This window comes from Oryctolagus cuniculus, chromosome 16 (genome assembly GCF_051225735.1).
Source record: "Oryctolagus cuniculus isolate XC-2025 breed Fujian yellow rabbit chromosome 16, ASM5122573v1, whole genome shotgun sequence".
In the NCBI taxonomy this organism is placed as follows: domain Eukaryota; kingdom Metazoa; phylum Chordata; class Mammalia; order Lagomorpha; family Leporidae; genus Oryctolagus; species Oryctolagus cuniculus.
The window spans coordinates 3,561,616-3,575,101 of NC_142882.1; the positions used below are offsets into that span (position 1 = coordinate 3,561,616).

Here is a 13,486-nt window from a genome sequence, read left to right on the forward strand (position 1 = left end):
TATGGCTTCATCCAAGAGCTTTTCCTGCTCATCCTGAGGTGACTGCTGTGGTGTAGGCATGGCGACTCCCCGGAGCCTGCTGCAAGCAGCACATACCCCGCGCAGAACCTCCCGTGGTCAGGTGACTTTGCGGCCTCTTCAAGCCCTTCAAACCCGCCCTCTCTAGTCCCGCCTTCCAGCTGGGGAGACAGCTCCTCCATTGGCCTGCTTCTAATAACCCAAGTCTCCCGTATTTATTGGCCCATGCCACTTAACGCTGGACTGACAGGCTTGTGCGCCAGCCGGTCTGTTCACAAGATGGGACAATAGGCCATGTGTTTCAAGACAGGAGCTATCTCTCCAGGGCACATAGGAGACAGAAGGAGGGAAAGGCACTGTTAAATGAGTTTCTCAAGAAAGAAGGAATTCAAGGAGGGGGAGCCACCATGGCTCTACTTTAATGTTTTATTATATTATATTCATTTATATAATTAAAAGGCAAAGAGGTGGGGGGAGAAAGAGGGAGAGAGATCTTGCATCCACTGGTTCACTTCATAAATGGCCAATAAGTCTGGAGTGGAGGCTGATACAAGGTCAGGAGCCAGGAGATTCCTCTGTGTCTCCCACTGGAGTGTAGGGGTCCAAGCACATGGCCATGCTGCACTGCTTTCCCAGGTGATGTAGCAGGGAGCTGAATCAGAAAAGGAGCACCTGGACATGAATGGACACTCAGTTAGGATGCTGGTGCCTCAGGTGCAGGCTTACATTACTGCAATACAGTGCCGCCCCCAGGGATCTTTACTGTGCAGCTCTCGGGCTGCAGCATCACTGGGAGTTAGTGAAGGCCTTCAAATGACCACTGCTAGCAGTCCTAGTGATTGAGAATTCAGCCAAGTCAACAGCCTGTGTGCCACAGGCTCAGCTGAGGCTTCTCAGGCAACAGCAGAGGCTGGAGGTTCATCGTCGACAGGAGCCCTCAGTGGTTGGAAATGCCCTTGACCTTGCCTCTTCACATCCAGAGCATGGGGTGCTTGAGACATGTTGCCTTCTCATGTAGCAGCACAGCCCCAGACCCCTGGGAGAGAGCTGCTTTCTTCTCACCACCTCCTCTCAGCTCCTCACAGATCTGCCACCCAGGGACAGCCCCAGAGAATTCCCCCAGTCCTGTGGAAAGTTGTGGAAAAGTCCCTGATGAATCCTCATGGGATTTCTAGGGGCCAGTGTCAGTGTGGCTTCATGGTTTCATCAGATGCAGTTTCTCTATGAAGTAAACACATTTTTCTTAACTTTTCACCACTAAGTGGGAAAGTTCCACTTATTTATAATCCGTGTTAGATAATTTGCAATTTTTCAAATATCCAAAATTCAGAATAGCAAGTCTTGTTCACTCACTCCCCAACGTTAGATGACAAACTTAACTCACTTTCCCCTCTGTCTTTTTTCTGCCTCTCCAGTTTATCTGATTATAATTTGATCATTTTATTCTTGCTGGCACTAAAATATCATTTGCAACCTATGGTGGTTCGTATTTTGCATTTTGTGAGTGGGGCATAAACAAAATATTTTGAAAATGACTGTACTCTGCTTTTACTATGATTACTTTCATAGCCTTAATATTTCTTTAAACATTGCTTTCAGATCTTACCTGGCATCAGAATTAGCCAGGCAGGTGTATTGGAACAGTAGGACTGCTGGTGGATATACTCTCTGCCTTCACATTCAGTAGATCTTTTTGGAGGTCAGAGGATGAGCACCTGCACCTGGCAGTGATATGATATGGCAGTGGTAGGGGTGGGTTCCCTGGTTAATCGTGATAAGGGAAGATCCTCCTGGTTTCTTCCCCACAATTTTGGTGAAACTAGTAATCCTGAAATGTAAAATAATTCTAATGTACCTTGTCTCCCATGGGCTAGAAATTTACATCTTACTTGAACAGTATATTGTAGAACTTTTTTTATTTTGGAACAGAAAGTCTTGCCTCACACAGACTTCAGCATTTGATGAGGAAGTTAATTTGTTTGCTCTCCTTGTTCTGACAATCCAGTTGATCGAGTATGGTGTGATCTTCCTAATCCCAATAATTTGAGACTGAGTTTTCCTTTTGGTAGTTTGCACGTTATATTTTTTGAAGGACTCATGAAGAGAAATTATTTAGACAATGCCTGAAATCTCTGTGTATGTTAATATCCTGGGTTTTACCTAAATAAATATCTTCAAATAAATCTTGCCTCGTAATCATGTTGAGAACTTACTGTAACAGGGAGGTTGTTGCGATGTACTGCTGATGTCTTACCTGATAGATCTGGAGATGGCCAATGGTGTTCAGCTCCACACGGGGTAAATAAGAGCCTCTGCCTAATTCTGCTTCCCTGTGTTTGTGGATTTCCCTTCTTCTTCATTTAACACAAGAGCAAGTTCACTGATTTGAAATTTTCTTCTTTTCTGAAAGAAAGCATGAGAGTTTTCTATCACAAAACATCAAGGTCTTTCAAACAGTGTAGTTTGGTTTACTTTGCTGCATTTTCTTGAGGAGAAAACCCCAGGAAAAAGGCAATGGATTGGCCATTGCCATGGGTCACTAGGCTAATCCTCTGCCTGCGGCACCAGCACCCCGGGTTCTAGTCCTGGTTGGGGCTGGATTCTGCCCTGGTTGCTCCTCTTCCAGTCCAGCTTTCTGCTGTAGCTTGGGAGTACAGTGGAGGATGGCCCAGGTCCTTGGGTCCTGCACCTGAATGGGAGACCAGAAAGAAGCACCTGGCTCCTGGATTCAGATCAGCGCAGCACACGTGCCTGCCACAGCAGCCACTTGCGGGGTGAACCAATGGAAAAGGAAGACCTTTCTCTCTGTCTCTCTCTCTCACTGTCTAACTCTGCCTGTCAAAAAAAAAAAAAAGGAAAGGAAAAAGGCAGTGGATTGCAAACACTTGAATATTTTTGCATAAACCAAAAACAGAAAAAGGCCAAGAGCCATCCTAAAAGGAGAAGATTTGTCTGTAGGTCCCCATAAAATGGGCAAATTAATCTGGGAATCCCAGATAAATTCTGAGTCAAGGACAAGAATATGAAATCATTCAACATGAGATCATCCCATGACCAGGAGAAATCAATATGGGCTCTAGTGGAATAAAAGATTATATTAAGAACACAGAAACCTCACAGATGAAAATTCACACAGTAAGGCCTTATAAAGCAGCCTCATTGGAAACATGAAAGAGAAATAGACCATTGTTGATGACAACAGATTAAAACAATATTAAATTTAAAATAACTGCATTAGCCTGTAAACCTCCAACTGTTAGTTTTCCCAGTGTCATAATATCTTCTTAGTACTGATTACCTGTTCAAAGAGAAAGGATGGATCTATATATCATACCCACTTGCAAGCTTTCTGCAAAAGCCTGTTTGGCAGAAATCATATACAGCTTTCTAGAGAAGAGGAGGAGGAGGAGATGAAGAGGGCAGAGGAATTAGATGAAAACTGGAAGAATGATGGGTAGAGAGAAGAGAAAGAATAGATATAGGTCAGAAAGTAATTTTTGCTTAGAACGAGCATTTTCAACTTATCTTACCAAAGCAACATAGATAATCTATCTGGGTGCTAAAATGTTTGAAGTTTATGCATAAATGTTTCATATCACTCATTTTCCATGAGTTTTCTGAAGCCTTTTCATTGTATGAAGTTCATTCTCTCCATTCCCAACCTTTGCTAAGTGAACTGTGTGCATTCAGATCGACTCTTCTCTTAGTTTCTACACATTAGAGAGAACAGGAGATACTTGCTCTCTGATTTAGATTTACTTTTCTTGTTTAACTTAATAGACAATAAGTTTCTCCATTGTACTTGTAATAAATATAGCTTGTCAAGGCATTCTATTTTCATTGTATGCAAGTCACTGAATTCTGATTGTATTTTGTGCCTATTCAGCATCTCACTTTGCATGTGCCACTATTCAAAATCTCCCTAGTGGCATCAGAGCAGTGGCTAGGCAATGGAAAATGTGTTTTGCTTAAAATTTTAGGCACCGCATTTAGAGCAACTTGAATTTAGAAACTTTTGAATGGAATGATAGAGTTCTCCTAAATGCCCTCTTGTCTCCTTCCTTATTAGATTACTCAGCAATACCTCACACTGATATGCAAGCACAAATGATTAGTCAGTGTTGCTCATCATCATTCCCTACATGACATGGTATCCATTGTGTTTTCTTTCATGTTGTTCAGTCTGTGCCTTTGGCAAAGGTTTAACAGTACGTAGCTTCCCTGAGGGTGTCCTACATAATAGTCCTGAAAGTCACTTGAATTCAAGAAGTACAGGTGTCTGCAGACATCATCCTGCCCTTAGTGTTTGTGGAGGTGAGAATAAATACATGGCTTCTGGCTGGTATTTTCTGCTTTATAGTAAAAAGTGAGAAGTATTCAAATATTACCTAATTCTCATGAGAGCATCGACCAGGGTTGTAGGGTCAAAAACAGTCATCATAGGATTAGTGTGGTTGACAGCAATGTGGAAAGGTTTACTCTATTACAACTGAATATGTGGTGATCTGACATACAGAATGGGAACTTCCAAATTCAGGGTGATTACTGGTTCCACAGTGATTGAAAACCACATGTCCTAGTGGGTATCTCTGTAAACAGGATTAGTTTGGGGTCTCTGTGGCATCAAGGCAATGTGTACTACCAGGGACACTGTTTGTGGGAAGCTGCCCCTTTGCTCTCTGGGTCTTTGGAATGTGTGATCCTGGAGAGTTCTTGTTTGAAACCTGAATGAGTTGGGCCATCTCAGAAACTTGCCTAATGCCTCCCTTTGAGGCCCCTGATGCAATCAAAGTATATAATTGCAAAAAGTTCATGGAGAGGTATTTTGACAAAGCCCTTGTAACAAATTTTACTAACAGGAGCTTCTCCCTTGAGTCTTTGTATCCGTGGACAAGGAGAAAATCCTGGCACCTGGGGTGGAGAAGATCATCCACAAATATGTTTTTCTTTTTATGTTATTCATCAGGACAGAAAACCTCAGCTGCAGAGCCTCAGGGCAGATAACTTTCAGGTTCCCCCATGGATTGCTGGAAAGCTGGTGGAAAGAAGTCAAATGGAGCAGTTATAAAATGGCTTGATTCAGGCAAATATATAATAATAATTATATTTTAATAGTGAATTACACTTGTGAACTTTAATGCTTCTAATCTTCAAAATTTAGGATGTGTCCCTGATTTTATCTTTTTCTGAACAAAAGTATAGACATCCCAGAAGGGGGATCATTCTGCTTCTGCCCCTCTTTAGTATATTTTCTTTTAGAGATAAGTGTAAATGTTACACATATAAATATACAATAATTTCATCTTACAGAATATTGTAACTTGTAGGACAAAATAATTGTTTCCTTCACACCTGTTTATCAAGGTGCTGACTTTCTGATTTCTACTGTAATGCTACAAGAAGTAGGATTCCATTGCGTAGATCTTCAATAGAAGTAGATATTAGGTCATAGATCATTGCATTATCATTAAAGCCAAATGATTTGAAAAGTATAGTTTGTGCCACCAAGGTGATGCTACTGATTTTGTATTTTAGGCATTTGCCCAAAAATCTCTCCAAGAAATAATCTAATGGATACTAGCTTGGTATTGTAATATTATTCTCTTCACATATAAAGTGTCCTAATTTGATATGTGCACATGACATCCCATTTATGAAATGTTTACTTATTACTAGTAGTACAAATCCCCATGGTTATGCATGCAGCACATGATTTAAGTGTACCCTGAAATGATGGACACCAGGAGATAGCAAATTTCCAGTTTCAAGAGTAGATTCTATGAATAGTACCCAGGTTCCCCCATGATGAATGCCATGCAAACTGGAGATTATAATCAAATATCAGCAAGTCCAGGAGAAAATACCTATGTTGATGACACTTGGAAAAATAATTCATATTGAACTAAAAATAGATTTAGACACTATATCCTCCAAGGTTATACTGACCAAATCTAGAATATATAATAATTGCTGAAAAATTGTTCTTAGCAATAAGGAACACAGCATAAAACAGATCAAAAGGGTTACTCTCAGAATTGCCTAGAGTGACAATGAGCTTTCTAGATCTTTTGATTCCAGTGGGGGAGCAGGAGGAAGAAATTAGAGGAGAAATAGATGGAGGTGTAGAAGAATGAGGAGAAGACCAGCAACATATGTAGTAGAAAACTGAGTATTATTTGATACTTTTCACAAGGATTTTCAAATTTCCTCATTCTACAAAGCATGAATGAGGAATTTGGATAATAAATATTAATACAAGCTATATATGTATATATAAAAACAGTATAGAGAGGTAGAACAACTGTATATATGGTATACAACACTTATATATAAATAGAGAAAGAGGCAATATTTATATCATATACACACATACATATTATACAATAACAGGAATGAAGAAATGAAAAACTGTCACTTCCTCTGGAGCACACAGTGACCATTAACAAGCAGTGAACATGACGTGGTATACTCATCAATACTCAACACCCAGTGCATCTAATATAAATACAAAGGGCTCCTCATTTTCATTCTTTGTGAAATATCAGATCCCAGAAAATAGAAATCCATTGTTTTCTTTGCATGGAAGGCTATTTATCCTGAATTCTGTAACAAAAATTGAATGAATGAGGCCTGTTTGGAGTAAGTACTGATACCAATGCTGATGATTTACTTTAACATATGCTTAGTGTTCCAAATAAAGGATTATCTGTCTTAATTTTAGGCACCATGGGTCTCATAGCCCAGTGTTTCAAGTCCACCCTGTGAGTGTTTCAGGCTTCTCTAAAGTGTTCTTCCCTTTTCACTGTTCTCCTTCTTTCGAGTTCTGAATCTGATTTCATGTTCCTGGTTTGTGATGGTGGTTGATGGGCAAGTTTTATGGGGAAGAGGTTTTTCTGGATGAAGTCCAGACTTCCATCTACCATTCTCAATAGTCTGACATCTTCTCTCTTTCTGATCACATAGCCTTCAGTTGAGTTACTCTCTCTTCCCATTACAAACTGCACCCTTAGAAGTATATGATTACTGTTTCAAGAAGCATTTGATGATGTAATAATGTAAAGAATCATTGTGGTTTGTGAATATAAGAAACATCTATAGAGGCAGTGCTAAAGAGATGTGCCATTCCTTTGTTCATGTGTTCATTAACAAGTTGAATCCATTTCCTATATTTGCAAGAAATGTAGAGAGGGCATTCCAGAGCATATTGTAACATTTACTTTAGATATCAAATATCATAACTTAGAAGATGTTGCCAGAAATGAATTAAATTGATGAGGTAGGCATACAAAAAGATCATGTTCTTTGGCTGCATGGACAGCCATGTGATAGCATGCCCAAGACTTTATGATGTAATAGCAGAGCATATTTTCAGAATCATTTAGACTAGAAGACCAGGATTAAGGTAGTAGCAGCTTTGATTCTTGTGAGGGTGTGTCCTGCAGCAAATACGACAGTCTTCACACTCTATCCTCAGTAGGTATAAAAAGAATGATTGGAACTCAGGAATTTTGGCCAGAACAGTGCAATTGTAACAGTTATGGGAGTAGAATTGATGATAATCTGGATTGGAGGCTTTTCCCTTTAAGATCTGTGTGCCTTTCCTGCAGGTTTCAGTCCAAAAACTACCAGTATGTTCTGGCCTTGGTTTTTGCTATTGAGGGAATCAAGAAGAACTCCAACCTTTTACCCAAAATGACCTTGGGATTTGATCTCTATAATGTCATGCACAGTGGTGTGATGGTGATGGATAATCCCTTCATCTGGCTTGTGGGCCAGAAAGGGGCATTCCTAATTACATGTGTAGGAAACAGCAAATCTGTAGCAGTAATTTCAGGAATGAATATTGGTGTCCAAATAGTGGCACTGCTGGAATACTACAAAATTTCACAGATGAGTGTGTATGGGAAATAGAAGGAAAAAGCACATTACCTTAAGTACCTTACTCAGTGCCCAAAATTGAAATGACTGACACCTTAAGATTTAGTCATAGTGTGTAATCTAAAGAGCAGGCATGCAGAGATTTGGAGGAGTCACCACATTTGCTCTGATGCTGAGGTATCACAGGTGAAGTGAAAATGGAAACATTTTCCTCAACCTCTGAGCTAAACTCATGACCGAGGAAGTTCTTATGTAGTGGGAGGTGATAAAAATGAGATATTCAATTTTCTGTGACACTTTCACCATTTGCTTAATTCCCTTCAGGAATAATACTGTACACTATGGCAATAACCGTACACAGATTTCTTGCATTTTCCCTTAGCTGACTCTTGGGTCTTTTAAACCTCTTCTGAGTGACAGTGGTCAGTTTCCATCCCTCTATCAGATTGCCCCCATGGGATGCCAGTTATTGCCCACATGGGATGCCAGTACTGGCCCCAGTATCTTTTACTTGGGGAGTTTAGGCCATTTGCATTCAAGGTTACTATTGATAAGTTAGGACTTGCCTCTTCACTGTAGACACTCCTGTTGTAAACACTCCTGTTGTTTGCCTTAGATTTCCTTTGTAGTTTTATTGGGGGATTTTCTGCCTTCATATTCCTGCATAATGATGGCTATCTTTCTGTGTTTCTGTGCATCCCACCATAAGCATTTTTGTAAGGCTTGGCGAGTGGTGACAAATTCTTTCAATTTCTCTTGTTGTGGAAGTTCTTTATTTCACCTTCATTCATAAATTAGAGGTTTGCACAGTACAGTATTCTGCGTTGACAGTTTTGTTTTAAGATATGGACTATGTCTCACCATTCTCTCTGAGCCTGTATTGTTTCTGATGAGAAGTCAGCTGTGAACGTAACTGGATATCCCCTGAAAGTAATCTGATGTTTCTCTCTTGCAGGATTTAGAATTTTTTTAATGTTTTACATTGAAAATTTGACTACAGTGTGTTGTGGTGAATATCTTTTCTGGTCCTGTCTATAAGGAGTTCTATGTTCCTAGTGTACGTGAATGCCCCTTTCTCCTAATTGGGGAAAGTTTCTGTAATTATTTCAGTGAATCAACTTTCTAATCCGTTTTCTCTTTGCATACTTTCAGGAATCTCTAAGTCCAAACATGGGGTCATTTGATAGTATCCCATACATCTCCAACCCTTTTTTTTAAAGCTTTTATTCAATGGATGCAATTTTCATAGGTACAACTTTAAGATTATAGTGGTTCCTCTCCCATACCCACTCTCCCTTTCCAACTCCCATCCTACCTCCTACTCCCTCTCCCATCCCATTCCTTAAGATTCATTTTTAATAAGAGCAAGTCTATACTAAGGAAAGATTTCAACAGTTTGCACACATACACACATACAGTGTAAAAGTACTGTTTGAAAACAACAATTTTGCAGTTCATTCTTACAGTACAACTCATTGAGGACAGAGGTCCTACATGGGGAATAAGTACACAGTGACTCCTGTTGTTGATTTAGCAATTGACACTCTTATTTATGATATCAGTGATCACCCAAGGCTCTTGTCGTGAGCTGCCAAGGCTATGGAAGACTTTTGTGACCACAAACTCCATCAGTATTTAGACAAGGCCATAATCAAAGTGGAAGTTCTCTGGTTACAGTGTGTGTGTACAAAGAAAGTTGAATGGTTTCTGCACAGATGTAAGAAATACTAATAGCAGAATATAATCACAAAATGGTGCTACATTGAAGAATACAGAAGGCCGGCGCTGTGGCTCAATAGGCTAATCCTCCACCTAGTGGCACCGGCAAACCGGGTTCTAGTCCCGGTCGGGATGCCGGATTCTTTCCCGGTTGCCCCTCTTCCAGGCCAGCTTTCTGCTGTGGCCAGGGAGTGCAGTGGAGGATGGCCCAAGTGCTTGGGCGCTGCACCCCATGGGAGACCAGGAGAAGCACCTGTCTCCTGCCTTCAGATCAGAGCAGTGCACTGGCTGCAGTGCACCAGCCGTGGTGGCCATTGGAGGGTGAACCAATGGCAAAAGGAAGACCTTTCTCTCTGTCTCTCTCTCTCACTATCCACTCTGCCTGTCCAAAAAAAAAAGAATACAAAAGAAATTCAAAGATTTAGAGGGAAATATTATGAAGCATATTAAGAAATATATTAAAAATCCAAATATACTCATGGTTATTAAAATAATTCCCAACAGTTTTATTGTGGTGAACAATTTTCAGATTTGCATATTATCCAAAAAGAAGGACATTGAACTTATTGGAAATGAAGATATAAAAGTGGAATTGTTTTAAAATGATAATGGGATTGTGTAATTAAGTCAGTGTATCAGTAACTGATTAATTAGTGCTTGAATAGAAGATTAAACACAGAGAAAAATTATTTTCACTTAGCAGTTCTGGAAAATGAAGCTTGCCTTTAGAATGACTTAATCCAGATCCTACCATAGAGAGTTATGCTTCACAGAGATAGCTGGATGCTTTCTCTGCACCTAAAATTCGCAAACTTCCAATCCATGATATTAAGAGTGGCATAGCAGGTTAAGCCTCTGCCTGATGCAGGCATCCCAGATGGCACCAGTTTCAGTCCCAGCTGCTTCATTTCAAGTCCTGTTATCTGCAGATGCTTGGGCTTTTGGGCCCACACCCACTTGGGAAATCAAGAAGAAACTCCTGGTTACTGGTTTCAGATCAGCCCAGCTCCAGCCATTGCAGTCTTTTGGGGTATGAACGACCAGGTGAAAGATTTTCTCTCCCTTTCTCTTCCTCTCTCTCTTTTTCCTTTCCTCTCCTCCTCCCCCTGTCACTCTCCCTCTTCTTTCCTCCTTCTACTTCTCCTATTTCTGTAACTCTGCCTTTCAAGTAATTGAAAATAAATAAGCCGGTGCCACAGCTCACTAGGCTAATCCTCTGTCTTGCGGTGCCGGCACACCAGGTTCTAGTCCCGGTCGGGGTGCTGGATTCTGTCCCAGTTGCCCCTCTTCCAGGCCAGCTCTCTGCTGTGGCCAGGGAGTGCAGTGGAGGATGGCCCAAGTTCTTGGGCCCTGCACCCCATGGGAGACCAGGAGAAACACCTGGCACCTGCCATCGGATCAGCGTGGTGTGCCGGCAGTAGCACGCCAGCCGTGGTGGCCATTGGAGGGTGAACCAACGGCAAAGGAAGACTTTTCTCTCTGTCTCTCTCTCTCACTGTCCACTCTGCCTGTCAAAAAATTAAAAATAAATAAATAAATAAATAAATAAACAACTAACTTTCATTATAAACCAACACAAGGAACCTTGACTGGTTGAGTAGGTCATATTATTGAGTGAATAGCACCCTTAAAACAAGGGCTGCTGCTTTCTCTTGTTCAAAGTGAGGACACAGCAAGTATGCACCATGGATAAAGGCAGAGTAGTCCTCACCACACATGGAATCCTCTGGTACCTTGACCATAACTTCCCAATCCTAAGAAATCTTGAAGAATGAGTTTGTGGTGTTAAAATGACACAGATTAAGATATACTTTTAAAGCAACATGAAGAGGTTCAGAGAGTAGGTCTTAGGACTCTGTTATTAGAAAAAGAGAATGTACTCATTAGTATGTAAGGTACTTAGGGAGAGTAAGTAACAACTGACTAATATGAGGTAGATGGACATGAATTTTTATTTATTTTTTATTTTTAATTTTTAATAATTTTTTTTATTTGAGAACAGAGTAACAGACAGTAGAGGGGGAGACAGATAGAAAGGTTTCTGTCTGTTGGTTTACTCCCCAAATGGCTGCAATTATCAGAGCAGTGCTTATTCAAAGCCAGGGGCTAGGCATTTCTTCCCATCTCCACAGGGGTTCAGGGGCTCAAGGACAGGGGCCATACTCTCCTGCATTCCCAGGCCATAGCAGAGAGCTAGGTTGGAAGAGCAGTCAGGGCTAGAATTGGCACCCACAAGGGATTAACCTACTGAGCCACTAGCCTGCCCCTGAAAAGCATAAATAATGACTAAAAATTTCATAGATGTCATTTTTATATGTTGTCATCAACAACAAATAATGAGTATTTGTCTAAACTAGCTCAGTTGGGTATTTTAGAAGGTCCTTGTGAATCAGAAATAACTGAACGGGGGATGATGTTACTGTAAGTTTCTCACCAGATATGGATCAGTGTGTGAAGTGTCTGGATCATCAGTATGCCAGCACAGAGCATGACCACTGCCTGCACAAAGCTGTGGCCTTCTTGGCTTATGAAGACCCATTAGGAATGACCCTGGTCTGCACAGCTCTATGTTTTTCTGTCCTCACCACTGGGGTTCTTGGTGTCTTTGTGAAGCACCGAGACACTCCCATAGTCAAGGCTAACAATCGTTGTCTCAGCTACACCCTGCTCATTGCCCTCATCTTCTGCTACCTCTGTTCCTTACTCTTCATTGGTCATCCCAATACAGCCACCTGTGTCCTCCAGCAAACCACATTTGGAGTGGTGTTCACCGTGGCTGTTTCCACTGTCCTGGCCAAAACTACCACTGTGGTTCTGGCCTTCAAGGTCACTGCCCCAGGGAGAAGGATGAGACAGTGGCTGATATCACGGTTACCTAACTCCATTATTCCCATCTGCTCCCTGATCCAACTGGCTCTCTGTGGCATCTGGCTTGGGACTTCTCCTCCCTTTATTGACACAGATGCACACTCTGATCACGACCACATCATCCTGGCGTGCAACAAGGGCTCTTCTACTGTGTCCTGGGCTACCTGGGCTCCTTGGCCATGGCAATCTTCACTGTGGCTTTCCTAGCCAGGAATCTGCCTGACACCTTCAATGAAGCCAAGTTCCTGACATTCAGCATGCTGGTGTTCTGCAGTGTCTGGGTGACCTTCCTGCCTGTCTACCACAGCACCAAGGGGAAGGTCATGGTGGCTGTGGAGGTCTTCTCCATCTTGGCCTCCAGTGCAGGGCTCCTGGGCTGCATCTTTGTCCCCAAGTGCTACATTATTCTCCTAAGACCTGAGAAGGATGCTTTGAAAGGATTAATGGATAGGATAATTTCCAAGGAAATGGATGTTCTGAAGAGTAGCTCTTAAGGCTCTCGCAGTTTTCCATGGTTAGAAACAAAAATTCAAAAAACTGGTTTTGCATTCTGATGTTATAAAATAACTTGCAGAATGTAACGGCCTTATGAACAATTTATACTTGTCTTAAAATATTTTCGCTCCGAAGGACCAATTCACAGAAAAGAAAGGGAGAATGGGACAAACCTGCCATCTGCTGATAGATTCTGAAGATGTCTAAGTGCCCAGCATTGGTTCTGAAGAGAAGCCTTTGAGGCTCTCTCAGTTTCAAGGATTTGAAACTAGTATTTACAAAACTGATTTTGCATTCTGATGCTATAAAATAACTTGAACATTTTAATCACCTTATGAACAACTTACATTTCTCTTAGAAACTTTTTAATTCTCATACACTGAATAACAAAACAGAGCTATAGTGGGAAAAACCATCTGGTGATATACTCTGAAGATATCCACAGTGGTACAGTGCTGGTTCAGGCCAAAGAAAGGAGCTCAGTTAGGTTTCCATGTGGGTGTCAGGG

The 13,486-nt window shown here is 41.2% G+C and overlaps 1 pseudogene; it reads left to right on the forward strand.

Moving 5' to 3' along the window:
* LOC127486338 (vomeronasal type-2 receptor 116-like) overlaps positions 1-12,977 on the forward strand; it is a 104,061-nt pseudogene extending 91,084 nt beyond the window's left edge.
* The last annotated feature ends 509 nt before the right edge of the window (positions 12,978-13,486 follow it).